This window comes from Tamandua tetradactyla, chromosome 7 (assembly GCF_023851605.1).
Source record: "Tamandua tetradactyla isolate mTamTet1 chromosome 7, mTamTet1.pri, whole genome shotgun sequence".
In the NCBI taxonomy this organism is placed as follows: Eukaryota; Metazoa; Chordata; class Mammalia; order Pilosa; family Myrmecophagidae; genus Tamandua; species Tamandua tetradactyla.
Window position 1 is genome coordinate 84589861 of NC_135333.1, and position 12674 is coordinate 84602534.

Below are 12674 nucleotides of genomic sequence, written 5' to 3' on the forward strand. Positions count from 1 at the left end.
TAAAGCCAGAGCAAGTGGAGTTCATTAGATCTTGATGAAAATAAAGTAGTAAAAATTAACAGGTTGATGTTCTTGGTTCCATCAGCCACAAACCTCAGAGAGCATTTGTTTTTTTGAAACAAAGAGTCTTAAGGCTTGGATTAATTTATTCTTTCAACAAATATTTATTGAGTGCCGACTATGTGTCTCATATTGGATAAGAGAAAATAGTGCTAAACAGGATAGATCCACAGATCTTTCTAGAATTTTAAGTCTAGCCAGGAAGAAAATTTTTTTTTAAATTATAACAGTTTTAAAATTAAAATTGCGATAAGCCCTACAAGGGAAAGTGCAGTGTGCTATCAGAATGTAACATTGAAAGACCAGATCTAGTCAGAGAAATTTTCCTATGTAACTGACATGCAGCCTCATGGACGAAAGGAGTAAGGAAGGGGGAAGGGTAAAAGGGGTTAGAGACGATAATTGTGACCTAAGCCAACAGAGCACATGCAAAGGTCTTGCTGTAGAAGTTGCTGCATGTCTTTGAGGCACTGATAAAAGACCAGTGGCTGATGTTAAGTGTAAAGAAGAATGAGGCAAAATGAGGCAGAACAGGCAGGGCCTTGGAATGCCGTGAAAAAGATCTTTGATTTTATTTTAAGATCAATAGGAAGCCAGTGAATATTTAGGTTGTTTCCTCTTTGTTTTCTACTATATATACGTTTATATGGACATCTTTTGTATTCATCTACTTTGTGTTAAATTATTTTCTTTTGGTACACTACTAAGAATAGGGTTACTGATTTAAATGGTGGAAATACCTTCGTTTCTCATAATATATGTTCAAACTATCTATATACCAAAATATATATACATATTAAAGCAAAATTCAGTGCAAACAATGCATGAGTAAACTACTTTCACTGCAACCTTTAGCATTACAATTTTTCCTTTGTACATGTTGGTAATTTTGTTAAATGTGTTAGAGTAGTGCCAGCTGCTTTGTCAAAAAGCCCCCTTATTTATTTGTTATTATTATAGTTCAAGGGGCACCCCAAGTGGTGACTCAAGACTCTCAGGTTTCAAACTGCCAGCTGGTGGCTCTGCCTTTTCACCCAGTACAGTGATTCCCCAACTTCTCTGCACATTAGAACCACCTGAGAGCTTTTAAGAATCCTGAAGCTGAAGTTACACCCTATATGGATTAAATCAGAATATCTGAGAGTGGGAGCAAGGCATCCAGTTAATGGAAGGGAAAAATAAGGTATGGAAAAGACACAAGGGCCCCCTAACAGGACCTTGTCTTAAAAGTGGCTATTATTCCATTGGTTAAAACAAAGCACAGGAGAGAAACAGCCACAGACGGAGAAGCCAGAAGCTGAAGCAATGAAACCTGGAAGAGAAGGACCAACAGATATCACCCTATGCCTCGTTACTTGACAGAAAAGCCCAAGCTTTTCTAATCTTCAGAGAAGCTTGGTGTGTGCAGTGAGTTATAAAACCAAGTGAAGAAAAAATGTATTGTTGAAAATTCTTCAGATCTCAAGTTCTCAAAACACTGGATGTGAAAACCAAATTTTACAATGCAGAGACTGATAAAGTATGTCTCACAGCCCAGATTCAGAATATTTATGTTTATGGAGAAGGTTTCATTGGAGCCATCAATAATGTACAATGTAGCAGAACTAAATTCTGTCAACCAAGCTGGAGAATGTGTATCTGCATTTGGGTCAAGAGCCTATTTACAGCCAATGGCTACACGCCAGTACTTACACTGCCTAAAGCCTAAGAAGGAGTTTGCAGAAAAGGCAGGCATTATTAAGGGAGTAACTGTAATTGGAAAATTGGATAGAGTGTGGAAAACAAATCTAGGCGAAAGGGGAAGGTTACAGACCAGCCAACTTCAAAGAATGGCTCCAGGTTTATGGAGATGTTAGGTTGTCTTTGGAGACAATCCCAGATTGCCTGGAAAATAACAAACTGCAGCAGCGAAATCTGTGGATCTTGTTCGGGAAATGTGCAATACCAATTCCATCCACTGGTGTGGCATTTTAGGAAGACACGTTAGAAAACGACATCGAAGTTCCTCTTTCTGCCTTGCCCTTACTGTGTTGACTGTCTTCAGTACAGGGACTGACTGCAAAGAGTTTTGCCTTAAGACTGACAGACACATTCTTAAAGAGAACAAGAATATATGAATATGATGACATTACACAAGTCTGTGTGGTATCTTCGGCCACTAAATTGGAAAGCTGAAAAAATTTCCAATGTCATGTTTTCCATTTAGTCTCTTAGAACTGCTTTCTGCATTTTTGTCAATTTGTAAAATGATCATTAAATGGAAAAAAAAGAGTATTTAAATATCTTTCCTGTAAAACTGAATTATTTAATATATTAAATATTTGTATTAGAAAAAAAAAAAACTAAGCACAGGATTTTGCATATCTGCAAATGAGACCAGCAAATATAATCTAGCTATGTGCACAAGAAAATAGGTTTAGCAAACAACTAACAGCCTTTGTAAAAGAAAGTACAAAACATAGCTAACACATTGCTGGTGTGTCAAGTCCCATTGCTATGGTAACTGTTGAATATGACTTCAATTTTTTTTCAAATATTTGAAATTATATAAAATATTTTTTGTCTTTTGGTGGAATTGCATCTAGAAAATCGTAACTGAATGTTTGTAGAATTTTATCATATTAATATTAAAGTAGGTACTCAAAAATGTTGAGTGATGATTTTATGAGATGTGAAGATATCTTTTTGAAATATGAAGTTGGGGCCACTGATTTTGATAGATGACCAGATATTGCAGCATACACGTCTCAATACAAACGGTACACATGTGCCACTGCCACTGTTTTTCAAAAATTTATTTGTAACAGGCTGTCAAAACAAAAGTATTGGCTGAGACCAACTGATACCAGACACCAAAGTGAAACAGAGGGCGGGCCATGGTGGCTCAGCAGGCAAGAATGCTTACCTGCCATGCCAGAGGACCTGGGTTCGATTCCCGGTGCCTGCCCATGTTAAAAAAAAAAAAAAAAAAATCAAAGTGAAACAGAAGGAACCTGCTGCAGGACTTACAAAAACTAGGTGGCCAAAACCAGTTAGATAATTCCAAAACCCCCTTTGAAAGGGATTTTTGAAGAAGAATCTTTAAATAGAACTGTGCTCTAGCCATCCTCCCCAAAAGAGGAAGCCTGCGAGAAGTGTTTTCACCTACGTCCATATCATGAGAGAAGGGGTTTAAGAAAACCACTCAGTGGGCTTAATGTGTCCCTGCAATTTGAAGGACAAAACGGACAAATATTACATCGTTCCTGATATAGCTAAAGGGTGAAAGGTTAAATGAAGCAGCCTGTGGTGCCAATATAGATGAAGTTTGGGGGAAGTACTGAAACTGCACACCCCTCAGTCATGCCAATTCACCTGGGCCAGGGGCTGCTGTCAGGTCTCCAAGCCACCCACAAAGTGGAGGAGGGATGCCCCGTGTGTGGCTAGCAGCTTTGGATTCTATTGTTTTAAGGTCTCAAACAAGACTTTCATTTTAATATTCTACTACACATTTCTTCCAGTCTTCAATTTTCATGTTGTATACAAAAGGCCAAAAACTCAGAATGAAACAGTTCAATCATTCCAGTATTTTCATACAAGTTTAAAATAAGAGAAAATGAAAACCCTTGGCAAATTGTGAAACTCCATACATTTGTAAGATATTAGTATTTTGGGGGGTGTTTATTTATTATAAATGCCTATCACATTAAAAAAATCCTTCTCAAAAATATAGCATTAGAATATATACCCAAATCTAAACCAGAGTCAATTTGTTTGGGACTTTCCTTTATTTAGTGTCTAGTTAATTCTTCATGGGTTTGAACTTGGCAAAGAAAGTAAAAAGCATTTAAAAAGTCTAAGTTCACTTAAAACATTTTCCATAATTCCTCTTCTCTTCCTGGCCCTCCCCCCATTTTTCATTTCTATGGAAAAACACCAGGGAAAATATTTCAAGTAATTATTTTAAAAGACCAAGAGGAAGTTAAATGGACTGAAACTTCTTTTAGAAAACAGTAAATAATATTATGGATATAATCCACATCCAAAAATTTACTTGTTAGACCAAGAACAAATACCTCTCCTCATTAAAAGACAAAAATAGTAACAACAACAAACCAGAGAAGAGGAAAAGTATAAAATTTTAAAGAAGTATAAGTTACTGAAGGGGACAGAGATGAGATGGGGTTAAAAATAGGAATTCTGAGGGAAAGAGGAAAATATGCAAGCAAATTGAACAGCTCAGAAAATTTCTTCTTAGTGAGAATAAGTTAATAATTTTTCCTTCATTTTATACATGGTAATAGTAAATTCTTCTTCTTATAAAGGAAAAATAAGACATAAAGAAAATACAACCATAAACTCATGCAGCCCACAGTGAGCATGAAATGGGAACTCTGTCACTGGATTTGTTAGAGAGGATGTTTAATTGTGTTGCACAGCAATTGTCATGCATCCACATTTCTCTCCAGTGGGGGATCTGTTTCTAGCTTAGCCCCATGCAGGTAGAATGAAAGCATTGAGGCTTGTAGAAATTGACAAATATCCCAAGTTCCTATTGCTAATTGGGATTCAAAGTGAGAATTTTGACTCTAAAGTTGAGTCTCTTTCACATAGTCAATCTGACTTCCTACATAGGAAATAATTTAGAACAAGGGCCCTATGGCATAAGGATATTGTATTGCACAGAATATCATAACACAGAACTATATGGACAAGGAGAGTGTGGGATACTTTCCCCGTTGGACTCTCTAGGAAGCAGATGCCAAGATGCACAGATTATTTGGAAGTAACACCAATAAAAGGAAAAAGGAAGAAATACATTTGGGCAGGGGGAGATGTCAGACCATGATATCGACCTGACACAGTCTCTGCAAAGATTGTCCAAAACCAAGCCCTTTTACCACTACCTTATACCACCACTTTACTCAGTCATCAGCTGAGAACACACTTTCAACATCTCTACCAAAGTTGAGGCAGATTCGAAGAGAGCCAGTTGCTGAAAACTGCCAGCTACCACACTCCTTACAGCTCTTAAGAGGGATATGTTTGGCACATCTTATGTCAGCTATACTTATAAAGATTAACAGATTGGACAACTCAAGAAGACAAGCAGAACAGATATAATTATTCTGATTCTACAATGTAACCTGTGTTTTTTTGAGTCACTGTAGTTTTGATTTGAGAACAAAGTTACAAAAAGAGCTAAAAAATTTAAAAAAAGGTTTGTCTGCAAACCTAATTTGTTCATAGCATATGTGCTAGTTTGAAACTGTTATATATCCAGAAAAGCCAGGTTCTGTCTCTAAATCCAATCTTGGGGGGAAGGAGGGGTAAATCTATTGTTTAGGGTGGAAACTTTGATTGGATGGTTTCCATGGAGATGTGACACACCCAATTGTGGGAGAGATCTTTGATTAGAGTGTTTCCATGGAGATGTAATCTATTCAACTGTGGGTGTGGCATTTTGACTAGATGGAGATGCAACTTCACCCACTGAATAAGGTGTGTCTTAATTAGTTTACTGGAGTTCTTTAAAAGGGGAAACATTTTGGAGAAAGCCCAGAAGTGACATAGACACAGATATTTGGAGATGCTTGGAGTGCTGACAGAGAGAGCAGACACCTAGACACAGACGTTTAGAGATGCAGGGCCCACCAGATGATGCCATGTGCCTTCCCATGAGATGCTAAGCAAGCCAGAAGCCAGAAGGATCCACAGGGGCTGAGAGCCATTTGAAACCAGAAGCCAGGAGAGGATGCAGATGCCAGCCACATGCCTTCTCATGTGACATACATCAGCCTTTCTTTGGAGTCAAGGTATGTTTCTCTAGATGCCTTAGTTTGGTCTTTTTTGTGGCCTTAGAACTGTAAATTTGTAACTTAATAATTCTCCTTTATAAATGCCATTTCATTTCTGGCATATTGCATTCCAGCAGCATTTGCAAACTAAAACAGCATCTATAACAAAGTGCCAAAGCACTTTTACCTTCAATTCATTTTTTTAACTAGTGACAGGAATAATAGCACTGAGTTCTTAATCTATACAAAGAACTAGGACAGCATTACTAATATGGAGCTGCCATTATTCTTTCACATGTACATACTTAAAATTTGGGGGGTCTCAAATATAGACTATAAGCAAAATAATGTTTGCTTCCTCAGGATAGATGCCACTTAGTAATTTATTTGACAAATTCATCAAAGTCTTAATTTACTTGGGTCAGATTGTAGAGATCAAAACATATAATATCTACTTTCAAGGAGCTTATTTGCTCATAATGACATGGACAGGCAAAGATTGCAATAAGACTTCTGGTTTCTGTAAGATGGCAGACAAACATGTAGAAAACCTTTTATACTACAAACTATACTAAAAAGTCTTATTAAAAAAAAAAGATGGATGCTGTGTTAGTTAGATTCAGTTGTCAACTTGGCTAGGTGAGCATACCTAGTCTTGTTGCTGCGGACATAAGCCAACAGTACGTGAACCTCATCTGTTGCCAATTACATCTGCAGTCGGCTAGGAGGCGTGTCTGCTGCAGTGAGTGACGTTTGACTTAATTGGCTGGTGCTTAAATGAGAGATCACAACGTAGCACAGCTGAGAAGCTCGGCATTCCTCATCTCAGCACTTGCAGCTCAGTCCAGGCCTTTGGAGATGCAGAAAGAAGTCACCCCGGGGAAAGTTGTTGGAACCCAGGGGTCTGGAGAGAAGACCAGCAGAGACCATCTTGTGCTTTCCACGTAAGAAAGAACCTCAGTGGAAAGTTAGCTGCCTTTCCTCTGAAGAACCAACAAAATAAATCCCCTTTTATTAAAAGCCAATTCGTCTCTGGTGTGTTGCATTCCATCAGTCAGCAAACTAGAACAGATACATAGCTGAGCTTTTACTCTCAAAGACAATATCCAGATTCCAGAGTCAAAGAGTTGTAACGTGGATGAGATTACACTGAAGTAGTTCTGGCAGGGATGGGGGTTAGAGGGAGCATCAGGGATACAGTTAACACATGATTGGAGTTTTTAAAAATGTTTTTATTGTAAAATATATATACAAAGCAAAGAAAGAAAAAGCAATGATTTTCAATGTACACTTCAGCAAGTCATTAAGGAACAGACTTCAGAGTTTGTTATGGGTTACCATTGTACCATTTCAGATTTTACCTTCTAGCTGCTCCAAAACACTAGAGGCTAGAAGGAATATCAATATAGTGATTCAGCAGTCATACTCATTTGTTAAATCTTATTTTCTCTGTTATACTCCCTCCTTCTTCTTTGATCCTTCTTCCAATCTATAAGGATCTTTAGGCAATACCTGTTCTTTTTCATGTTGAGAAGGGGTGTCAACACTAAAGAATAGTGGGATGTAATTAATTGATAATCTTAGAGAGGCTGGTCTCTCTGAGTTTCAGGATTTATCTGACCTAGGAACCTTCTAGAAATTATAGGTTCCAGGAAAGCAAACTTAGTGCATGGAAGTTTATAGTCCAGGCCCTAGGTGTCCTTCAGTGTTAACAGAAGTGATGTTGGTTGGGTTTTAGCAAACCATGACAGTTACACTAACAGAAACTTGCATAAGAGGAGCCTCCAGAATAGCCTCTTGACTCTATTTGATCTGTCTTAGCCACAGATGCCTTATTTTATCACACTTCATTTCCCCCTTTTGGTTAGGAAGATGTTATTGATCCCATAGTGACAGGGCCAGACTCATCCCCAGGAGTCATGCCCCACATTGTCAGATTTTCACCCCTGAATGTCATATCCCATGTATGGGGGTGGTAATGATTTTCCTTGCAGTGTTGGGCTTAGAGAGAAAGGGAGGCCACATCTGAGCAACAAGCAAAGTTTCTTGGAAACAAATCTTAGGCCTCGTTCTGGGGAATCTTAACTTTTACTCTACAGACATAAGTTTCATAAGGACAAACCTCAAAATCAAAGGCTTGGCCTATTTGGATGGGAGTTCCCAGTGGTTGAGATGGTACCTGGGGCTTCCCAGATGGGAAAGTTCAATAGTTCCATTTTTTTTCAGACCCTCAAAGGACTCTACCAATATTTTAAAATTATCAGCCCACCATAGTCTGAGATGTCTCCTAGCATATATGAAAACCCATAGCCAGCATCATACTGAACAGTGAGAGATTGAAAGCATTCCCCCTAAAATCACGAATGAGACAAAGATGCCTTTTGTCACCACTGTTATTCAGCATTGTACTAGAAGGCATAGCTGGAGTAATTAGATGGGAAAAAGAAATAAAAGGCATCTAAATAGGAAAGGAAGAAGTAAAACTTTCATTATTTGCAGATGACATGATCCTGTACTTAGAAAACCCTGAGAAATCTGCAACACAGCTACTTGAGCTAATAAATAGATTCAGCAAAGTGGCAAGATGCAAGATTAATGTACAAAAATTAGTAATATTTCTATACACAAGTAATGACCTATCTGAGGAGACAATTAAAGAAAAAAATCCATTAAACATCATGACCAAAAGACTCAGGTATCTAGGAATAAACCTAACCAGGGATGTTAAGGACTTGTACACAAAAAACTGCAAAACAATTCTAAAAGAAATTTAAAATGACCTATATAGATGGAAAGACATTCCATGTTCATGGATATGAAGGTTGAATATCGCTTAGATGTCAATTCTACCCAAAATGATCTATAGATTCAATGCAATATTGATCAAAATCCCAACACCTACTTGGAAGACTTGGAAAAGCTAGTTATCAAATTTATTTGGAAGGGAAGGGGATCCCAAATAGCTAAAGATATCCTAAAAAAGAAGAGCAAAGTAGGAGGACTAATATGTCCTGACTTTAAAGTTTACTATAAAGCGACAATGGTCAAATAGCATGGTACTGTAAGAAAGTTAGAAGTACCAACCAATGGGATTGAATCAAGTGTGCAGAGATAAACCACCAAAACCATGGCCTTCAATAAGGCCACCAAATTCACTGAACTGGGACAGAATAATCTTTTCAATAAATGGGCATGGGAGAATTGAATATCAATAACCAAAAGAATGAAAAAGGACCCCTACCTTACACTCTATAAAAAACTTAATTTAAAATGGATTAAAGATCTAAATGTAAGAACCAGTAAAATGAAACTTCTAGAAAAAAATGCAGGGAAATATCATCAAGATCAAGCAATAGGAGGTAGCTTCTTAAACTTTATATCTAAAACACAAGCAGTGAAAGAAAAAATAGATAAATGGAAACTCCTTAAGATCAAGAGCTTCTGTGCCTCAAAGGACTTTGTCAAAAACGTGAAGAGACAGCCAATTCAATGGGAGACAGTGTTTGGAAGCCACATATTGGATAAAGGCTTGCTATTCTGTGTATATGAAGAAATTATACAGCCCAACAACAAAAGAACAAACATCCCAATTTTAAAGCAGGCAGAGGATATGAATAGAAACTTTTGTGAAGAGCAAATAGAGATGGCTAAAAAGTACCTGAAGAGAGGCTCATTTTCATTAGTTATAAGATAAATGCAAATCAAGACAACATTGAAATACCACTTCACACCTATAAGCTGCTATTCAGCAAAAAGAAACTACAAATGTTGGAGAGGATGTGGAGAAATTAGAATACTCATTCATTGCTGGTGGGAACGTATAATGGTACAACTGCTGTGGAAAACAGTTTCACAGCTCCTCAGAAAGCTAAATATTGAGTTGCCCAATGACTTGGCAATACCATTACTTGGTATATACCCAGAAGAGCTGAAAGCAGTGACACTGGAACAGGCATTTGTATACCAATGTTCATAGTGGCACTATTCACAATTGCCAAAAGATAGAAACAATCCAAGTACTCATCAAAAGATGAATGGATAAACAAAATGTGGTGTTTACATACACCACGTGTGGAATATTATGTAGCAGTAAGATGAAATGAGGTCCCCAAGCATATGACAATGTGAGTGAACCTTGAGGACATAATGCCGCGTGAAGTTAGTCTACACAAAAGGACAGGTACTGTATGGCTTTGCTATTATGATTCTGGTAGAGTCAACCTCAGAGGTTACATGGTAGAGTATAGCAGACCTAGAGGTATACAAAAGCTAGAAATGTGGGAATGTTTACCCAATGAGGTTGAACCTAAATGCAAGGAAATGGATAGAAGTGATGGTAACTAATTAATGGGGTTATAAGTAACATTGCCATATCTGAAGGTGATTGTGGTTGAAAGGGTTGTATAGTGCCATGTATCCCTAACTGACTAGAATCTACAATAATAAATAAGTTCTTGCATGAACTATTTTAAAGGTTTTATATTGTAAAATGAGTCAAAAGTAGAGGGATATGGGGGGAAAACTAAAAATGCATGTTCTGGCTAATAGTTAACAGGAATACATCAACAGTACCACAGCACTTCCAGGGGCAACTAACTGGTGAAGAGGGACCAGTGATAAGGGATAGTTTTGCTTTGAAATTTGATGTTCCTATGTTTGTTGGTTCTTTGTCACTATGGACCAGTGAACATTGCCTAAAATTGAGAGTGCTGCTGATTGTACAACCAAGTAAGGATACTGTAAGACATGGTTTGTTTGTTTTGGACATTGTCCATGATGCCTAATACGATGGAGGAAGCCAAAAGGCACAATGACTGAGAAGCAGAATGGTCAACTGTGATACATTTATATAATGAAATATGGTACAGCTACAAAAAGGAAGGATGTCGAGAGGCACACAGTGAACTGAATAAACCTTGGGGACAGTGTGTTGTGCAAAATAGCCATAAACAAAAGAGCAAAAATGCTAAGGTCTCTTTCAGAAACTACTTATAAGAAAATTGGAGCCTAGATTATAAACCCTTATAGCAGCTACACTTAGTCTGAAGTTGAAGGTGTATTTCTAGATTCTGAGACACTGAGCTATATGTGTATCAGCTGATATTTCCCTGGAACTTTGAGTAACTTTGTGACACTTTCTTAAGTGTCTTAAGACACTTTCTTTTCTTTTTTTTTCTTTTTAATCTCTGATCTTATTTATTTGTAACTCTACTCTCAATCTTATTTTTGACTGGACTCAGACTTAGAGGTAGAAGCTCTTAGAGAGGACAGCCTCTGTCTCTTGGCAATCTGTTCCTGGCGTTTTTCTTTGGCCTCCTTCATCCTCTTGGCCAAAAGTTTAGCATATTCTGCAGCCTCTTCCTTATTTTTCTTAGTGCGCTGTTTCTTCAGGGCAATACGCCGACGTTTATGTTGCAGGACCCGTGGAGTAACAAGACGCTGAATCTTGGGTGCTTTGGTTCTAGGTTTCTTACCTTCTTTGTTCAGGGGCTTTCTCACAACATACTGGCGGACATCATCTTCTTTAGAGAGATTGAAAAGTTTGCGGATTCTGCTGGCTCTTTTGGGCCCGAGACGACGAGGCACAGTAGTATCAGTCAGTCCAGGAATTTCCTTCTCTCCTTTTTTGACAATAACCAAGTTGAGAACACTCAGATTGACATCCACAATGCAACCCCTAACAGATTTGCGCTTTCTTTCTCCAGTTCTTGGTCTGTAACAGGAATGCCCCTTACTCAGTAAAAGGCGCACAGGACCATGGGTCAAGACACCCTGCTTCATGGGGAAACCTTGTTTGTTGTTTCCACCACTGATTCGGACAACATAACCCTTCCACTCTTCGCCCAGAGCATCAGCAGCAACTTCTGTTGCTATTCGCTTCTCATAAAAGGTACGTAGTTTGCACGTAGTTTGCGTTCATCGTCCACTTCAATGAGCTTCTGGTAGCCAGTGGCTGGGAAGGAGATGTTCAACTTCATGACGAGGCAGCCGACTGCCTCCGAGGCGCCACGAAAAAGACAAGACACTTTCTTAACTCCTAGAAATGGAGGGTCACAGACTTGAAAGTTAACACAGCTATATACAATAACAGATAAAGTAACCAAAAAAAGAAATCAGGCCTCAGTTAGAGTTAAAAATGAAGCCAATCGGGCTGAGACTAATGTAAATCAGAATACAGGGTAAAATATGATAGTTGTGTATTTCACCTACTGTAGGAGACCAAAGGCACAGAGGTTTATTCTGTAATATACAATCTTAATTAGTCTGTCTCGTAGCTCATTTAAACAACCCAAATTCCTAGAGTCCCGAATGGGAACCAGGCCTTGTAATTCTTCTAGCTTAATGTAATACCAAAATACATGGATTAGGTATTTTTTTTTCACAGGCAGGCTCCGGGAATCAAACCTGGGTCTCTGGCATGACAGGCGAGAATTCTGCCATGGAGCCACCATTGCAACTGCCCTGGATTGGATTTTAATACCTGTGTAGAATAGAAGGCGAGGATTCAGAACTGAAATCTTGCTTAAAAGGGCTTTCCTGGAAGAGCTGCACCCTTAATGTAAAGAGGAAGTAGAAAAAAAATGGCTCAGATGGCCAAAAAGCTGGCATGGAAGTTCATCTTAGCGTGGCCTTTGAGATCCATTTATTTGGTCTGTACTTTTCACAAATTAATAATAGAAAGCCACATGGTTTCAGGGAATCCCCAAGCTGAAACCCAAACATAAATATTGGTCCTCTGCCAGTTACACACTTGAGTGCCTGGTAAAATCAAATGCAAAATCTTTCATGAGAGACATCATAGTGGATAATGCCAATGTCAATGTTTCATTCAGATTC

At 38.2% G+C, this 12674-nt stretch overlaps 2 pseudogenes; one reads left to right on the forward strand and one right to left on the reverse strand.

Annotated features, from left to right (window-relative positions):
• Positions 1-1461: 1461 nt before the first annotated feature.
• On the forward strand, positions 1462-2235 carry LOC143689837 (trafficking protein particle complex subunit 13 pseudogene; annotated as a pseudogene).
• An 8798-nt stretch (positions 2236-11033) lies between these two features.
• Positions 11034-11824, reverse strand: LOC143689838 (small ribosomal subunit protein eS6 pseudogene; annotated as a pseudogene).
• Between the last annotated feature and the right edge of the window lie 850 nt (positions 11825-12674).